Raw genomic sequence first — 19,277 nt, 5'->3', positions numbered from 1 at the left:
TGTTATCACAGTAGGTATGGGAATTGACAAAAAGAACAATAAATTTAGTAGGTGTATCGTTGCCTGGATTTTGCTAACTTAAAGTTACACTATTTATTACGTTCAGTATTTTAATATTGAAAGACAAACTAATATATACATACATGATGATTTATTGACAACTATCATATTCTCACTTTTGGGAGTTACCAACATATAGAACATATAGAATTTGCTCAACAGTTTTGATGCCACTTAATTTTAACCACTTTTGGTCCCGATTAGGTTTGACGTCGATTTCCTAAGTGTTAGATATATCTGCTACTTACAACCTATTATTGGGGCAACCATGGATACATTCCGTTGGCATAGTGGCTTCAACCCCGCATCAGGTTGTGAAGTTTAAGTGTAATCACCAAAAGGTGATCATTCATGGAGATGGAAGTAACCCCATATACATCAATCAAACCGTTCCATTCATCGAAAACAGAAAGAAGCTGGGTGAAGAAACAAACCATCGCATTGAATGAATCAATACAATTGAAAAGGACTAATGGTGGAGCAATAAGGTAGAAAGCATACTGCTGTGGATGGGATATGAACCTGGCAAGGGTCTCGGCAAAAACCTTCAGGGGATTACCAAACCCGTACACCCCACACTTAATTCATTGCTAGTCCTCGAGCAATCAAGTATACTCTCTAGAGAATCCTTCACTCAACCATTTCCCTTAATGCATTACACCTAGAACAATGTACATGTATTACGCCTAGTAGTGAACAATCCTAGCCTCAAAGTCGACTCTCAAGTGCCATGCAATATTCACACTTCCTCAAAGTACTCTACACAAAAGTCAAGACTTGCTTTTCCGTCACGAATCATATGCCCTCACAATTACATCAATAAAAACTGAGTTCAATCCACCACATTCAATTTATATACTCACATATATCAAAGAAATCACTCACTCTCACAAAAGAGGTCACATGCATGCAATTGGTACTATAAGATTACCCTTAATGTAAATCTCTACTAATGTAGGCTAGCTCGATCGAAAATCAATTAGGACTTTTTCATGGTTGTAATGTGGGCTAAGGGACGGGTAGGATGTATTTAGGAATAGTGACTCAACCCCTAAGTACTTTAACACATCACATGAGCAAATTTTAGCGCAAATTCTTCAACCCACTTCTCATTCACACACAATATCATCCCACAAATACTCCCTTCTTCTTTAAGCACTATATTAATTCATTCCCACTAGCTGGAACAAGACACAATGTTATCATCTCTTTTTTTTTTCAGTTTATTCTTCTTGTCACTCAATTTCTGCTAGTGGTGTATTCGTTTACAATATAAGTGCATCTTTCATCCTTTTATTGGTTCCACTCAAAAGCCACCCCACACTTATTTCCTTCTTACTTCTTTTAGCGCTCCTCTCACAATTGAAGTGCTTTAAGAGGTAAAAGGATCAAAACAATGTCAATTAAGAACAAAAGGGTATATGCTTGTAATGTGGGTGCCAAACAAAAGTCTAAAGGCTTAAAAGGGTTAACTAGGGACAAATTTTATTTGTGATAAGCAATTAAGCTCAAAAAGGTCAAAGAAAGCCTAACATCATTTTTCAAACCGAGCATCACCTAAAATTTCGCTTCAACTCACATACCGGGCAAGTTCTAGACACAAGTACAATACATGGACTAAACAAAATTCACCCCACATGGCATAAGACTCATTCCATATCAGCTCATCAAGACACTCCATTACGAGCATTCAATTCAGTAACAAACAAACAAATTAAGGCACTTTCAGTGAGATTCAACAATTAGGACTAAGCATTACACTCTAGGGTCTATTGTGTTCAGGTGTGTCAACGCTATGGGTTCTCTTTCAATTTTATAGCTCGTAGCCCATTAACCTAATCTACAAATCAAAAAGAAAACAAAAATAAAAACTACTTATGCCCGGTTCAAGCTAAACCCTTGGAAAAGAACCTTGGCTAAAAGAAAAACCAAGGGGGAATTGCTACACTACCTAAGAAAAAAATAAAAAAATATTTTTGTTGTTTTCTCTAGACTCACTTCCCTCAAGAAAATCGTCTAAAAGATCCGTCATCAGGAAAAGCCTACAATTTTTTCAATTTTCTTTTCTCGACTCAGTCCCTCAAGAACCCCGTCGAAAGGGATCCGTCGTCGGGCCAAGCCATTTATCTAAATTAACAAAAAAAACTACTCCTGCTTAACAAAAACTATCAAGTCAACATGAAACAAACAAAATAACCCGGCAATTTGTACAACTACATACAACATACAATGAAGGAATCCCCCACCCCACACTTAAAAAAAGAAGACATGTCCCCATGGCTTAAAATTTAAAAGAGCAGTGAGGTAAAGAGACTTCCCTGAAGCTTCTTGATCGGAAACGGTTTCGGGGTTCACGTTGCACGCACGCCCCAAAGCTCGCAGCCAACCCATGAACTTCTTTTCCGACTTGACTTGTCGGTCATCTATCGCGTCCACACGAGTGCCCAAATCATTCATGGAGGTGCGTAGACCAGCCACCTCCTGCTCCAATGTGGTGTGCCGGGACACTCTGGCAGTTCCTAAAGAGGACGCTGCTCGTGACAGTGCTGCAGCTGTTGCGCTGGGCGCATGGGCCTGCGCTTCGCCCTCCACATCCATTTGCTCTTCCTCTTCCTCCTCCGATGCATCAGAACCACTCTCATCCTCTCCACCTACCGCTGCTGTTGGGGCTACCCCCGAGGTGTTCTTGCCAGGTCGGATCTTGTGGCTTTTTCTTAACAGCCCGTCCACACTAGTATTTTTAGGTACCTGCACTTTCCTGTAAAGCTTAGTCACCAAATATGGGGAAAAGAACCCATACAGGCGTTGGGGGCATCGGATAAACATCTCGTCGTGGATCACTTTGGCCATGTCGAAGGGAAGACCCTTGATGAAACACCAAATCAATGCAGCCTGGGGTCCATTCACCTCCGTAGTATTTTTGGAGGGAATAAGGCGACTGTTAATCACATACAGCCAGCTCTTCACCTCTGGAGTTAAGACGGAGGAGTGGAACTTCTCTCCATGTTCCAGCCACTCTACCATTTTTCCTGGTACGCAAATTTCATCACAAAGAAACGCTCCCACTTGGCATCGGTTGGATTTCGCCCATATTCTTAAAAGTCAGTATTCCCAGGCAGAGGGTCGGGCAATTGATATGCTATGCGTATCGCCTCAATGGAGGCATCCACTGCCTTGCGGCGCACTGTGACCACATGGTGGACATGCTCTGGTAGATTAGCATAGAATTCGCGTACAACCATTACATTAGCCTCCTCTGGCTCGTCAATGAAGTCATGCAAACCCCGCTCCATCAACTCATTGTACATGTGGGGGCATCGTTCCTTGACCTTTTTGATGTCAATGCCCCTCTCCGGAATTGGCTTCTTGGCAGCCTTCTCTGTAAAACGGGTCTGAGCCTCAGGAGAGACAAATTTGTTGCTGTCATAGGGACGTGCAGGAGCTACCCTTTGGCGGCTTGAGGATGGACCCGTGGCTTGGCGCTTTTTCGACGGTGCCATAATACCTGTAAAATGTGGACACATTAGCTCAGCCCAACAAAATTAGTGTGACTTAATGTGGTTACTCAGACTTCACACGCAAAATTGGTCACAAATACATAATCATGCTCATTGAGGCCTTTCCACAAACACCTTGTGGGCATTAGGCTCTCACAACTCTTTTCTAAGTGTCTTGCAACAAGGCCCCCCTACAAAATCTCATCCAGAACCCAACTCAAGTGCTACCCACCCCACACTTACAACAAACTAACACCAAAACATATTTCACCAAGTTTGAACACCAAATCACAAAACACATCTACACTAATGGCATAAGATACAACATAAAAAAATCTGAAAGTAGAAAGAGAAAAAGAAAGAAAACTACAACTAGGGTTCATACCTTGTTGAAAATCGTGAGAGAGGGGGATGGGGACAGGGGTGCTGGAATTTGGTTTTTTTGAAGGAGTTGGGAGAGTTTGGAAGAGGGGATTTGGGTTTTGTTTAATAGAACGGGGGGGGGGGGGGAATTGTGTCTAAAACGAATAACCAATTAAACTACAAAAATAAAAAAAATAAAAAAAAAATAAAAAGAAAAACTAAAACTAAAACTAAAAAGAAAAACAAAAGGCCTGAAAAGTTCCAGGCAGAATGGTCCGCCCAGGCGCGCAAACTTGTGCGCGAAGTTTTGGAGCTCGCGCGGTGCTGTTGAGTTCCAGGCAGAATGGTTCTCCCAGGCACGCGAACTTGTGCGCGAAGTGGGCACGAAGTCGCGCTCCTGGGCATTTATTTTTGCATTTATTTTCACCTGGTTTGCTCCTAGTTGATAGTCCTTTCACCCACCCTTCGTCGCCTGCATTTGTTAGTAAGTTAAAGCTCAAACTCAAATACTACTACTATCGTTGGGTTGCCGCCCAACCAGTGCGTTATTTAACGTCATGGCACGACGGTTACAACATTTCAATGGGTTGCCTCCCATCCAGCGCCTAATTTAACATCGCGACACGACTCAACATGTTCTCAAGCATCCTTCAAGTCTACTGAGGTCTTGTGACGTGCAAAGTCACCACCCCAGTAATGTTTTATCCGTTGACCGTTCACCAAGAAAGTGCCAGTTGAACTCATATCTCTCAACTCCACGGCTCCATGAGGCTTCACGCTTACTACAATAAAAGGGCCCGACCAACGAGATTTAATCTTTCCGGGGAAAAGCTTCAACCTCAAATTGAACAACAGAACTTCTTGCCTTGGCTCGAACTCTCGATGTTGAATGTGCTTGTCATGCCACCTCTTAGTCTTCTCTTTATACAATTTGGCATTCTCATATACATGTAATTGAAACTCTTCGAGCTCATCGAGTTGCAGCAACCTCTTCTCTCCAGCTAAGTCCCCATCCATGTTCAGCTTCTTTATTGCCCAATAGGCCTTGTGCTCAAGTTCTACGGGCAAGTGACATGCCTTTCCATACACCAATCTATAAGGAGAAGCACCTATAGGAGTTTTGTATGTTGTTCGATACGCCCACAATGCGTCGTCTAACTTTCCGGCCCAATCTTTTCTATTTGCACTCACTGTTTTCTCAAGAATTTGCTTTACCTCTCTGTTTGAAACCTCCACTTGACCACTCGTCTGTGGGTGATAGGCAGTGGAGACCTTATGCTTGACCCCGTACTTTGCAAGGACATTGTTTAATAGTTTGTTGCAGAAATGCATACCTCCATCGCTGATCAACACTTTGGGAGTTCCAAAGCATGTGAAGATATGCTTCTTGACAAAGCTTACCACCACCTTTGCATCATTAGAGGGAAGAGCAATGGCCTCCACCCACTTAGACACATAATCAACTACCACCAAGATGTATCTATGACCGTTCGAGTATGGAAAAGGTCCCATGAAGTCAATTCCCCAAACATCGAAAAGCTCCACTACCAGGATGTTTTGCAGCAGCATCTCGTGCTTCTTAGTGATCGTCCCGGTTCTTTGGCACCTGTCGCACATTTAAACAAAGGCGTGTGCATCCCTAAACAATTTTGGCCAATAGAAACCTGATTATAGCACTTTTTGGGTGGTCCTGTCTCCACCGTGATGACCTCCGTATGACGAGGCGTGACAACTATGAAGTATGGTACTCATCTCCTCCTCAGGAACACATCTACGCATCAACTGATCTGCACATACCTGTATAAGAATGGCTCATCCCACATGTAGAGCCTCACATCATGCAAGAACCTTTGTCTATTGTCTGGTGTCAATTCTGGAGGTGTCACCCCACTTGCAATAAAGTTCACATAATATGCATACCACGGGGCTGTGCTTGAGGTGATTCTCAATAACTGCTCATCAGGGAATGTTTCTTTGATTGCACCCCTTCAGCCACATGGTTCCAATTTTCTAACCTGGACAAGTGATCAGCCACTTGGTTCTCTATTCCTTTGCGATCTCGGATCTCTAAATCAAACTCCTGCAAGAGCAGGACCCACCGAATCAGTCTCAGCTTGGCGTCCTTCTTCTCAAATAGGTATCTGATAGCTGAATGATCTGTGTAGACGATGACTTTGGTCCCCACAAGATATGACTTGAACTTGTCAAATGCCCACACCACTGCAAGTAACTCTTTTTCAGTGATGGTGTAATTCATCTAAGCTGGATTCAGAGTTTTGCTCGCATAGTAGATGGAGTGGAATATCTTATTTCTCCTTTGCCCCAAGACAGCACCAACAACCAAGTCGCTCGCATCGCACATCAACTCAAATGGTTGCTCCCAATCCAGAGCAATTATGATTGGTGCAGTAACCAACCTTCCTTTCAGCTCCTCGAATGCCTTCAGACAGGCATCATCAAATTTGAAGGCGACATCTTTCTCAAGCAACCTGCACAAGGGAGAGGAAATTTTCGAGAAATCTTTAATGAAACGACGATAAAAACCTGCATGGCCCAAGAAACTGCGAATGCCTTTGACAGATATCGGTGGAGGCAATTTTTCAATCGCTTCCACCTTTGCCTTGTCCACCTGCAAACCATCTTTGGACACCTTGTGCCCCAGGACTACACCTTCACGTACCATGAAATGGCACTTTTTCCCAGTTTAGCACCAAGTTAGTTTCTTCACACCTAGCAAGTACTTTATCAAGGTTCATCAAGCAGTTATCAAAAGAACATCCAAACACAGAAAAATCATCCATGAACACTTCCACAAACTCTCAACCATGTCAGTAAAAATGGCCATCATACACCTTTGAAAAGTGGCAGGTGCATTACAAAGACCAAGGGCATTCGCTTGAAAGCATACGTGCCATAAGGACACGTAAAAGTGGTCTTATCTTGGTCCTCTGGGGCTATAGCAATCTGATTATACCCCGAGTAACCATCTAAGAAGCAGTATTACTCCTGGTCATCTAATCTATCAAGCATTTGGTCAATAAAGGGGAGGGGAAAATGGTCCTTCCGGGTGGCATTGTTCAATTTTCTATAATCAATGCAAATTCTCCACCCGATGACAGTTCTTGTAGGTATTAAATCATTATTCTCATTAACTACTACATTCATCCCCCCTTTCTTAGGTACACATTGGACGGGGCTTACCTATTTGCTATCTAAGATAGGAAATACAATACCTGCATCGAGCCACTTAATCACTTCTTTTCTTACCACCTCTTTCATGATTGGATTGAGTCGGCGTTGTTGCTCTACACTGGGCTTGTGTCCGTCCTCCATGAGGATTTTGTGCATGCAGAAGGCTGGACTAATGCCCTTAATGTCAGACATAATCCACCCAAGTGCTCTCTTGTGCTCACGTAGCACTCTCAACAGCTTTTCTTCCTACAATTTAGACAAGTCAGACGAGACAATAACATGTAAAGTGTCAGAGTCACCCAAATAAGCATATTGCAGGTGAGGTGGAAGGGGTTTAAGTTTAAATTTTGGGGCTTCCTCAATTGACGGCTTTGGAGGAGGCCCCTCTGGTCTATTCAAAGGCTCGAAGGGGTGCGTCCCTTGCAGGTACGCACAAGATGTATCAACCCCCAGGCTATCAAGCAACATAAGTGCTTTCTTTAGAGAATCGTCTAGATATACACTCGGATAATAAATTTGCTCAGCGGCCTCAACAACAAATATCATTGAGATCTCCTCATAGTGGCGGGGAAGTTGGATTGCTCTATAGACATTAAAAACTACTTCCTCGTCATCTACCCTCAAAATCATCTTTCCCTCTCTCACTTTGATAAGTGGATCACTAGTATCTAAGAGAGGTTGCCCCAATATGATTGGAACCAGTTCGTCAGCCTCATAATCGAGGATAATGAAATCAGCAGGGAAGATGAATTTCCCAATCTGCAGCAACACATCTTCAATCACCCCTTCAGGGTGTGCTATCGATCTGTCAGCCAGCTATAACATCACAGTAGTGGGCCTTGGAGCTCCCAGGCCCAGTTGATTGAACAAGGACAGGGGCATTAGATTTATGCTCGCCCCCAAATCGCAAAGAGCACGACCCACATCAATATTGCCAATGCGCACAGGAATCGTGAAGCTGCCAGGATCCTTAAGCTTTTGAGGGAGCTTATTTTGGACCCTTGAAGTGCACTCCTCAGTAAGTGCCACTGTCTCAAATTCAGTTAATCTTCTCTTGTGAGCCACTATATCTTTTATGTATTTAGCATACTTTGGAATTTCACGAAGCACATCAACAAGTGAGATATTCAATTGAACCTGGCTCAACATAGAGAGGAATTTTGTGAACATGCGATCATCATTCTTTTTCTGCAATCTCTGGGGAAAAGGTGGCGGTGGTCTTGGGGCCTCCACTGGCTCTGAAATTTCAGCAGCATTCTTTGGCTCTTGAGTCACTTTAGGGATCAACTCTCCCTCAGGTATGGGCTTGTCTTTCTTTTTCTTTGGCACTTCCTCTAGCTCCCTCCCGTTTCTAAGTGTAACTGCATTAACTTGAGGGTTCTTTTCTATATCACTGGGGAGGGCTCCTGCAGGTCTAGTGTTTTGATTTGTTGCTAACTGCCCCATTTTCCTTTCAAGATTTCTGAAGTCGGTCCTGAGTTGCTGATTGTCAATCAACAACTTCTTTAGAAGATCATTGGTACTTTCTTCCATTTGTTGGGGTGGTCTTTGAGGCTGATTGAAATTCCCTTGGGGTCTATGCTGATTCTGATTCTGCTGATTTCCACCCCATGAGAAGTTGGGATGATTCCTCCAATTTGGATTGTAAGAATTCCCATATTATGTATGCTGATTCGGTGGACCTCTGTTCTGTTTCCCCACATAATAGATGGATTCTGGATTCGTGGGGCACATATCACTCATATGACTGTCGCCACAGAGTTTGTAGCAAATAGTCATTTGTTGTACGTGTTGCATTGTTTGTGGTTGCTGCATTGTCATCCTAGTCAAATGATTGGCCAGCTCTGCAATATCGGCTCTCATGGCTGACACTTCGTCTAACTCAAGTAACCCAGCTAATTTTTGCTTAATTGCCTTTCGTAAATCACCCTCACCTTGCCAGTTATTATCATTAATAGTGAAGTTATTCAGCAAGATTTGGATTTCACTGTATGGTCTGGCCATGCAACTACCCCCACAAGCTAAATCAAGATTCATCTTTGAAGCATCATCTAACCCATCTACAAAAGTGTGACCCAATACCTCGTCCGTCTGGCAATGATGAGGACAGTCTCTAAGCATCTTCTTGTACCTTTCCCATGCTTGACGCAGTGTCTCGCCAGCTCGTTGTTCAAACCCAAGAATTTGACTCCTTAATACCTTTGTTTTCTTAGTGGGGAAAAACTTGATTAAGAATTTCCTCGCCAGATCATCCCAAGTGCGGATTGAATTAGCTGGCTCTTTATTCAACCACTCCTTAGCTTCCCCAATCAGTGAAAAGGGGAAAAGTGTCAGCTTGACATAGTCCTTGGAAACGTTCAGATAGTTGTAAGTATCCATAATTTCCAAGAAATTTTGAATGTGCCTCTGCGGGTCTTCATGAGGTAAACCCACAAACAGCCCTGTGGATCAGATCAGCTGCACCATGTATTGTTTCAGCTCAAAGTGCCCAGTGATGTCAGGCTTCACAATAGCCTGAGTCATATTATCCAAACTGGGCCTTGCGGCTTCATTCACCGCGCGTTCCTCATTACCTGCCATCTCAATTGGTTGTGGTTGAACTACGATGTCCAACTCTCATTCAATTCTGGTTCTAGCGTCCACCTCCCTCCTCAATCTGTGAAGTGTTTGTTCAATTTCGGGATCGAGAGGAAGGAGATTGTTTGCGCTTCTACTTCTTCGCATTCAATAGAAACTCCTGTATTAGAACAAACAAAGTGAACTGAGAGTTAAAACTCGAATAAATAAATAATAAAAGCTCAATTCAGTCAAGTAGCTAATTTCTAAGTCCCCGACAACGGAGCCAAAAACTTGTTGCGACCAAAAACACTTACGCAAGTGCACGTGATCGTCAAGTAATAGAGTAGTGAGTAGGGTATCGTTCCCACGAAGACTTATGATTAACCGTTGACTGATTCAAACCCAATTTCTGTATCTACCCAAGAGATTGTTCACAGAAGAGAGATGTAATTGTTTTACTACTTAAACTATAAAGAATTTATCTAACTAAAGCAAGTAACCAAACGAATAGCAATTTCGAGTAACAAACAGTAGGAGAGGATATTCCAGGGTCACGGGCATAGTTAACAATCGTATTGTGTTCTTGGCTTAGAATGACTAATCAATTTATCTGGGTTACTAATTGGCAGGGTTGATATTACTCATAAGAATCTATCAAGTTCTTACTCGCCTATTCAAGTCAACTCAATGCCTATATGTCTATGGAATTAAGATTAACAAGAACGCATTTACAATTCCTGTATTTCAACTAAGCAAGGCAATTATGCACATGTCTATCCCAATTGCGAATTCGTTCCCCGAGACCCGGGTTCAAGAACTTGCTCTATTTAATTCTATATGCAATCTAAAGTTCCCACTTTCGAGTTCAACTAAAGATTCGTAGATAGTATTTCACTGTTAGCTACTCAGCAAAATAATTGAACGCATAATTAAATAAATAACCCAATATGATAAACCCACTTTGTCAAATTAAACTCCAAACAACAACATTCATGTTTTACCCATGACCCCGGAACAATGGGTCTTAGCCACTCATACTAGTGTCCATCCCAAATAAGTTCAATTTCATCACAAAATAGCAAAAACAAGGAAGAAAAGAAGAACTTGATGGTCAAAACTCCTCCTTGCCTCTTGCCTCTCTATTTCTTGCACTAAACTATAAAAACCCTTGATGATTTAACCTTGGGCGAGCTTGACTTTATATAGGTTAAGTGGGTTTCTCTCCAGATTTCCAATTTTACCCCTAAATAACGTTTTTCCGAACCGAAAATGCGCGAGCTCGCGCATAACTTCGCGCGTTTCTTCGCGCATGATTCTGCCTCGGTCTTTCTTACGCGTGAACTCCTGCACGCCTTCGCGCGTTTCTTCGCGCACTTGGAGCTTGATTTCGTCCATTTTTTCACCTCGTCCTTGCGCGCACTCAACTCGGAGGGGTTGTTCTTGCTCATAAATCATTCCAATATCCTCTTGAAAGCATCATACAAGCTCCTCGTCCTGCAATGTATACATATCACAATTAAAGCCTATTTTTCATCAATTAACCATAATATGTCATTGGAATATAATCAAGCGGAAGCATAAACAATATCTAAATCACCTAGATTTCGCCTATTATCAGCTATGGACGGGGTATGAACCTGGCAAGGGTCTCGGCAAAAACCTTCAAGGGATTACCAAACCCGTATAACCACAGCGTCATGGCATGACTTTTGGACTCGGATATGAATACACATGTCAGGAATACTTGGATTGGTCACCACCATGGCGTGCTCCCTATTATCCACTGGAACAACCAGTATCACCTCTGCACCAGTCATTCCATCAAGCTGACATGATGTGGGGATTTGAGGAAGATGAGGTTTTAACTGGCATGAGGAAGCTGTTTCTAGATGAAGAAGATATGGACTGCAGTGTAATCATTGAGGAAGAGGAGGAGGAGGAGGAGGAGGAGGAAGACCTTACCATTCAGACCATAAAGGAAGGAGTTGTTCTCAAGAACTGGACCGTTGCGCCATCCTGGGCCCGTTGAGTTCCTAGGTAGCCTGGAAATTAGCATGAATTACTTTAAAAAATAGTTTTGAGCATTTGAGATATTTTTCAGTATTTTGTTTTGAAATAATTGCTCGAGCCATTGAGCTGCACTTGTTGACATTTTAAAATTTTATTAATGCATTACTGCTTTTCGTATATATTATTATTTTTTACATTTTTTTCTAGCATTATTATTACCTAACCTGATGAACCTACGACTGTGAAATATAATGAGACAACACAACATAAGAATAGTGATTCAGAGGATCTGGAAGACGATATAATAGCTGAGGAAATCATCAGAGAAGTAGAAAATTTGAAAATTAACTAAAGTCTAATTTGGAGGAAACTGAGGCCGTTAACTTAGGGGATTTCGAAACGGTCAAAGAAACATGTATAAGCATTCATCTATCACGATCAGAGAAGAAAGAGTACATGAGATTCCTAAAAGAGTATGAAGATATCTTTGCATGATCCCATGACGGTATGACTAGTTTAAGCACGTCCATAGTGGCTCACAAGCTACCCACTAATCCCATTTGTCCACTGGTAAAGCAGAAGCTCAGAAAGTTCACGCTGGATATAAGTTTGAAGATAAAAGAGGAGGTCACCAAGAAAATCAAAGCCATGGTTCTCCGAGTGATCGAATACCCAACTTGGTTGGCCAACATTGTGCCAGTTCCGAAGAAAGATGGAAAGTTAGAGTATGTGTCGATTACCGAGATCTGAATAGAGCAAGTCCTAAAGATGATTTCCCGTTGCCCAATATACTCATACTGATTGACAATTGTGCCAAGAATGAGCTACAATCCTTTGTGGATTACTTTGTAGGATACCATCATATCTAGATGGATGAAGAGGATGCAGAAAAGACAACATTCATCATACCATAGGGGATATAATGTTACAAAATGATGCCGTTTAGTCTGAAAAACGCTGGAGCCACCTATATGAGATCCATGACAACCATCTTTCATGATATGATACACAAGAAAATAGAGGTGTACGTGGATAACGTTATCATCAAATCTAAAAGGAGTTCAGATCACATAGCAAATTTGAAGAAATTTTTGACCGGCTTCAAAAATACAATTTGAAGTTGAATATTGCAAAATGTGCCTTCGGAGTCCCTACTGGAAAGTTGTTAGAATTCATCGTCAGTCACTAAGAGATTGAGTTAGACCCATCAAAAGTCAAAGCTATCCAAAACTTGCCACCTCCAAAGAATAAGAAAGATGTGATGAGTTTTTTTAGGGTGCCTCAATTACATCAACCGCTTCATAGCACAATCAACTGTGATATGTGAGCCAATCTTCAGAATGCTGAGGAAATATGCTGCAACAAGATGGACTGAAGAATGCCAGAAAGACATCGAAAAAATCAAGGAGTATTTATCTAAACCACTTGTTCTAGTCCCACCAGAACCGGGAAGACCTTTGTTGCTTTATTTGTCCATATTAGATGGATCTTATGGTTGAGTTTGGGACAACATTATGAAACTGGAAGAAAGGAGCAGGCAATATATTATCTGAGTAAGAAATTTATGCCTTATGAATCTCAGTACTCTTTGCTGGAATGCACCTGCTATGCTTTGACATGGATAGCTCAGAAGTTGAGGCATTATTTCTGTGCATACACTACATATCTCATATCAAGGATTGATCCGCTAACATACATCTTTTAGAAACCCATACTTATGGATAAGTTAGTAATGTGGAAAATATTGCTGAGTGAGTTCGACATCGTCTATGTAACTCAGAAGGCAGTCAAATGGCAAGCATTGGCGTATTATCTGGCAGAAAATCCCGTAGACGGAGAATACAAACCATTGAAAATGCATTTTCCCGATGACGAGTTGTCATTTGTAGGAGAAGATATCACCGAGGCATATGAAGGTTGGAGGATGTTCTTCGACGGAGCATCAAACTTCAAAGGAGTAGGTATCAGACCTATCTTAGTATCAAAAACCGGTCAACACTATCCGGTATCTGCAAAACATAGATTTTCATGCACCAACTATATGGCGGAATATGAGGCCTGCATCTTGGGACTCAGGTTGGCCATTGACATGAACGTTCAAGAGCTACTAGTAATCGGAGATTCAGATCTTTTGGTGCACTAGATTCTAAGGGAATGGGCTACGAAGAACACCAAAATATTGCCATATTTGCACTGTGTACAAGAGCTGATTAAAAGGTTCACAAAGATAGAATTCAAACATGTTCCAAGGATACAGAATGAGTTTGTAGATGCGTTAGCCACTTTTTCTTCCATGATACAACACCTAGATAAGAATTTCATCGACCCTATCCTAGTAGGAATTCATAAGTAGCCAACTTATTTTGCTCATGTTGAAGAAGAGATTGACAGAAATCCGTGGTTCCACGACATCAAGGAATACTTGGCAAAGGGAGAATATCTAGAGCATGCTACCATACTCAGAAGCACAGGCTTCAAAGATTATCCAACCATTTCTTTCAAAGCGGAGGAATTTTATATAGAAGGACTCCTGACCTAGGATTGCTGCAGTGTGTCGACGCCAAGGAGGCATCTAGATTGCTCGAGGAAATACATACCGGAACCTGCGGACCGCACATGAATGGTTTCATTTTAGCCAAGAAGATACTAAGAGTAGGGTATTTCTGGATGACTATGGAAATAGGTTGTATCAAGTATGTTCATAAGTGTCACCAATGCTAGATACATGCTGACATGATATGAGTACCACCCATGAACTCAATGCAATAAGTTCACCCTGGCCTTTCTCCGCTTGGGGTTTGGATGTCATTGTCCAATCGAACCCGCTACTTCAAACGGGCATAGGTTCATTCTGGTGGCTATAGACTACTTCACAAAATGGGTTGAAGCTGCATCTTATAAAGATGTAACTAAGAAGGTTGTAGCGATTTTGTTCGGGACCGCATTGTTAGTCTATTTGGAGTACCGGAGCCAATCATTACGGACAATGCCGCCAATCTCAACAGCGATTTAATGAAAGCCATGTGTGAAACATTCAAGATCAAGCATAGGAACTCCGCATCATACAGGCCACAAATGAACAGAGCTCTAAAAGCCGCCAACAAGTACATCAAGAAGATACTGAGGAAAATGGTGGACAATTACAAACAATGGCACGAGAAGCTGCCATTTGCTTTACTTGGATATCGTACCATGGTTCGCGCATCAACTAGGGAAACTCCCTACCTACTGGTTTATGGTACTAAAGCTATTATTCCCATCGAAGTGGAAATTCCTTATTTAAGAATTATACAAGAAGCTAAGCTCAACAATACGGAATGTGTACGAAGCCGGTATGTACAACTAGCCCTCATTGATAGGAAAAGAATGAATGCGGTATGTCACGATCAACTCTAGCAGAACAGAATGGCAAGAGCTTTCAACAAAAAAGTCAGGTCAAGGCAATTCACACCAGGGAAATTGGTGCTAAAGCAAATCTTCACGCACCAGGATGAAGCCAAGGAGAAGTTCTCACCCAACTGGTAGGGCCCTTACATGGTTCACCGGGTATTGATAGGAGGAGCACTTATACTTGCAGAAATGGATGGAGAAATTTGGCCAAAACCTAGCAATTCCGATGCAGTCAAGAGATACTATATTTAAGATTGTTTGCGTTTTTTATTTGATGTAACTAAACTACGCTTGACCTGATTTTCATTTAACAGGGGATACGTAGGCAACCTTGTGGGTTCAGTCACATCATAATAAAATCTTCATTTCCCCCATGATCAGAAACAGGGGCGAGATCTCTAGTTTGTTCGATTTTCTCATGTTTGGAACAGCCAAGGTATGTGTTGCCAGAAGTATGCATTTAAACTGGGGCAGAATTTTGAGGAGGACCCTCAAAATTCTAAAGCAAGGAGGTTGCAATGTCTCTAAATGCGTCACAGTCACCAGTTCATCTAAATTATTTGATCTCGTGCATTATCACATATTTCAAATAACTACATTTCTACAAATAATTTGTCAAATTCATGCATGTCTTTTTTCAAAAACTTTGTTTCTATGGCAGTCAGATATTACCTAGGGTGACTCAAGCAGGACCTCAAGACAGGATTAAACTTGAAGCTAGGAATCAAGAGAACGAAACAATCATCCCCCGCAAAGATCATGATTTTTCTTTGAATGCATGCACAATGAACACAATAGGAATATTCGCAAGTACATACACGCAGCAAAATCGCTACCTTCATAACAACAAAGTTGCCAAACGTAAAAACGTCAAGCTAAGAAATACTTTACTCTCAAAGCTATTCATTGCTTTTCTTACATAGGGCTAAGCACTTCTCTCATCATCACACAAGGATAAACATTGCCTTCTTTGCATGAGACTAAGCACTATCTCTATTCCTTGCATGAGGCCAAGCACTGCCTCTATTACTGCATAAGGCTAAACATTCATTTCTGCATGGGACTAAGCACTGCCTCCATTATCACATAAGGCTAAGCATTGCATTTCCTTTGCATAAGGCTAATCACTGCCTTTTCTACATAAGACTAAGCATCGTCTCCACTATTTGCATAGGCCTAGACATTGCCCTCGCCTTGCATAAAGTTAAACACTGCCTTTCTTTGAGACTAAGCACTATCTCTATTCCTTGCATGGGGCCAAGCACCGCCTCCATTACTACATAAGGCTAAACACTGACTTTCTTTATATGAGACTAAGCATTGTCTCCATTATAACATAAGGCTAAGGATTGCATTTCCTTTGTATAAGGCTAGGCACTACCTTTTTTGCATAAGATTAAGCATCGTCCCTACTATTGGCATAGGTCTAGACACTGCCCTTACCTTGCATAAGGCTAAACACTACCTTTCTTTGATACTAAACGTTGTCTCTATTACTTACATGAGACTAAACATTGTCTCTGTTACACTGCATAAAGCTAAGCACTATCTCCTTTCTTCGCATAGGGCTAAGCACTACCCTCATCTCATACAAGACTAAGCCTTGTCTTGTCTCATCCTCGCATATGACTAAGAATCACCGGTTTCCTCTATCAAACGATCGATATCGCCATATCTTTGCATTTCATGGGCTGAAACATCGCCATATTGTCTGAAGGCGTCATAGTTCGAAGGCACCATTATAGCCGAAACATACCATTCCATGGCCTGAGGATCACTCAAAACTGCACATCATTATTCAAAGGTGTCATAGTCTATAGGCACCATCCTCATGGCCCGAGGACACCATTTCATGGCCTGCAAATCCCTTATCATACGCTTCATGGCCCAGGACGTCATGGTCTAAGGACACCATCCTCATCATCCAAAGACAACCTTCATGGTCTAAAGGAAATATCCAATATGTTTAAATTTTTGCAATATTCTATATATATTTGCATGCGCTGTGTTTTGAGTTTTGCAGGTAACTCGGAAGGTAACCGTTCTGTAAACAGGAGCAATCTTCGCTCTGATTTCCTTTCACAACGTTCACATCCTTTGACTACCTCAAATGTAATCGACTACTAGTAATTGACTACCTTTTACTCTATGACCGTTCAGATATCTGCCTTGTAATACCTATCCCGATGAACCTACGACTATTAAATATAATGAGACAACACGACATAAGGATAATGATTCAGAGGATCTAGAAGATGATATAATACCTGAGGAAATCGCCAGAGAAGTAGAAAACTTTGAAAATAAACCAAAGTTTTAATTGGAGGAAACTGAGGCCGTTAACTTAGCGGATTCCGAAATGGTCAAGGAAACACGTATAAGCATTCATCTATCACCATCAGAGAAGAAAGAGTACATCAAATTCCTAAAAGAGTATGAAGATACCTTTGCATGATCCTACGACAATATGATTGATTTAAGCACGTCCATGGTGGCTCACAAGCTACCCAATAATCCCATTTGTCCACCGGTAAAGCAGAAGCTCAGAAAGTTCAAGCCGGATATGAGTTTGAAGATAAAAGAGGAGGTCACCAAGCAAATCAAAGCCAAGGTTCTTCGAGCGATCGCATACCCAACTTGGTTGGCCAACATTGTGCCAGTTCTGAAGAAAGATGGAAAGTTAGAGTATGTGTCGATTATCGAAATCTGAACAAAGCGAGTCCCAAAGATGATTTTATGTTGCCCAACATACACATATTGATTGAAAACTGTGCCAAGCATGAGCTCCAATCCTTTGTGGATTGCTTCGCAGGATACCATCAGATCTGGATGGATGAAGAGGATGCAGAAAAGACAGCATTCATCATACCATGGGGGATATAATGTTACAAAATGATGATGTTTGGTCTGAAGAACGCTAGATCTACCTACATGAGAGTCATGACAACCATCTTCCATGACATGATACTCAAGGAAATGTTGGTGTACGTGGATAATGTTATCATCAAATCTAAAAGGAGTTCAAATCACCTAGCAGATTTGAAGAAGTTTTTCGATCGGCTTCGAAAATACAATTTGAAGTTGAATCCTGCAAAATGTGCCTTCGGAGTCCTTGCTGGAAAGTTGTTAGGATTCATCGTCAATCGCCAAGGGATTGAGTTAGACCCATCAAAAGTCAAAGCTATCCAGAACTTGCCACCTCCAAAGAATAAGAAAGATGTGATGAGTTTTTTAGGGCGCCTAAATTACATCAGCCGCTTCATAGCACAATCAATAGTGATATGCTAGCCAATCTTCAGAATGCCGAGGAAAGATGCTGCAATAAGATGGACTGAAGAATGCTAGAAAGACTTCTAAAAAATCAAGGAGTATTTATCTAAACCACTTATTCTGGTCCCACCAGAACAAGGAATACCTCTGCTGCTTTATTTGTCCGTATTAGATGGGGCTTTTGGTTGCATTTGGGACAACATGTTGAAACTGGAAGAAAGGAGTAGGCGATATATTATCTGAGTAAGAAATTCACGCCTTATGAAGCGCGATACTCTTTGCTGGAATGCACCTACTTCGACCACTCCTATGACTCCATCAAAAGAACCTTTTTGAAACATACGACCACTCTTATGACTCCATCAGTTTCGTTTATTGTTGGATCAAGAACTACACACGACCTGATTCCCGTAAAATCAGAGATATGTAGGCAACTAAAGAACTAGGGTTTGACCCCCATTTTTTAAAATACACCATTCCTCACTCGCTTCGGACAAAATTGATCATCATTTTCTTTACCCGATAACTTTTTCGTCATTCCTACATAAAAAGGGGCAGCTGTTGATACCCAATTTTGTTCTCATATTTTTTCAAATAGTATGTACTTTCAAAATATCATTTTGCATCATTACTTAGTCTACAAGGGTCATATGAGCATTTTCTATAATTTTTAAAGCTTTAAAATTAATTTTTTTTGCCTTTAAATTACTTAAATATTTATTAATTATACCTTAAATTATTTTATGATGACTTAATCATCCAAAATTATTATTTGCATCCACATATCTCGTCCGTATACATGGAAAAGGGGTTGATTCCACACATCCACGGGTTGACTTTCAGTCGTTGAACCTTAACTAGGGTTTGAAATTTGATTTCTTCCTTTGCCGGCTCTATTATTTATTGCATGAGATATTTTCTTTCTTTATTTATATT

At 41.3% G+C, this 19,277-nt stretch overlaps 1 non-coding gene across 1 annotated transcript; it reads left to right on the top strand.

The window, feature by feature from the left end:
* The first annotated feature begins 9,204 nt into the window (after positions 1 to 9,204).
* Positions 9,205 to 9,311, top strand: LOC142182388 (small nucleolar RNA R71). The gene has a single exon (XR_012711223.1). It is a non-coding gene; the product is annotated as a small nucleolar RNA R71 (small nucleolar RNA).
* Positions 9,312 to 19,277: the final 9,966 nt, after the last annotated feature.

This window comes from Nicotiana tabacum, chromosome 6, assembly GCF_000715075.1.
Source record: "Nicotiana tabacum cultivar K326 chromosome 6, ASM71507v2, whole genome shotgun sequence".
NCBI lineage: Eukaryota > Viridiplantae > Streptophyta > Magnoliopsida > Solanales > Solanaceae > Nicotiana > Nicotiana tabacum.
This window is presented reverse-complemented; position numbering and strand designations above follow the sequence as displayed.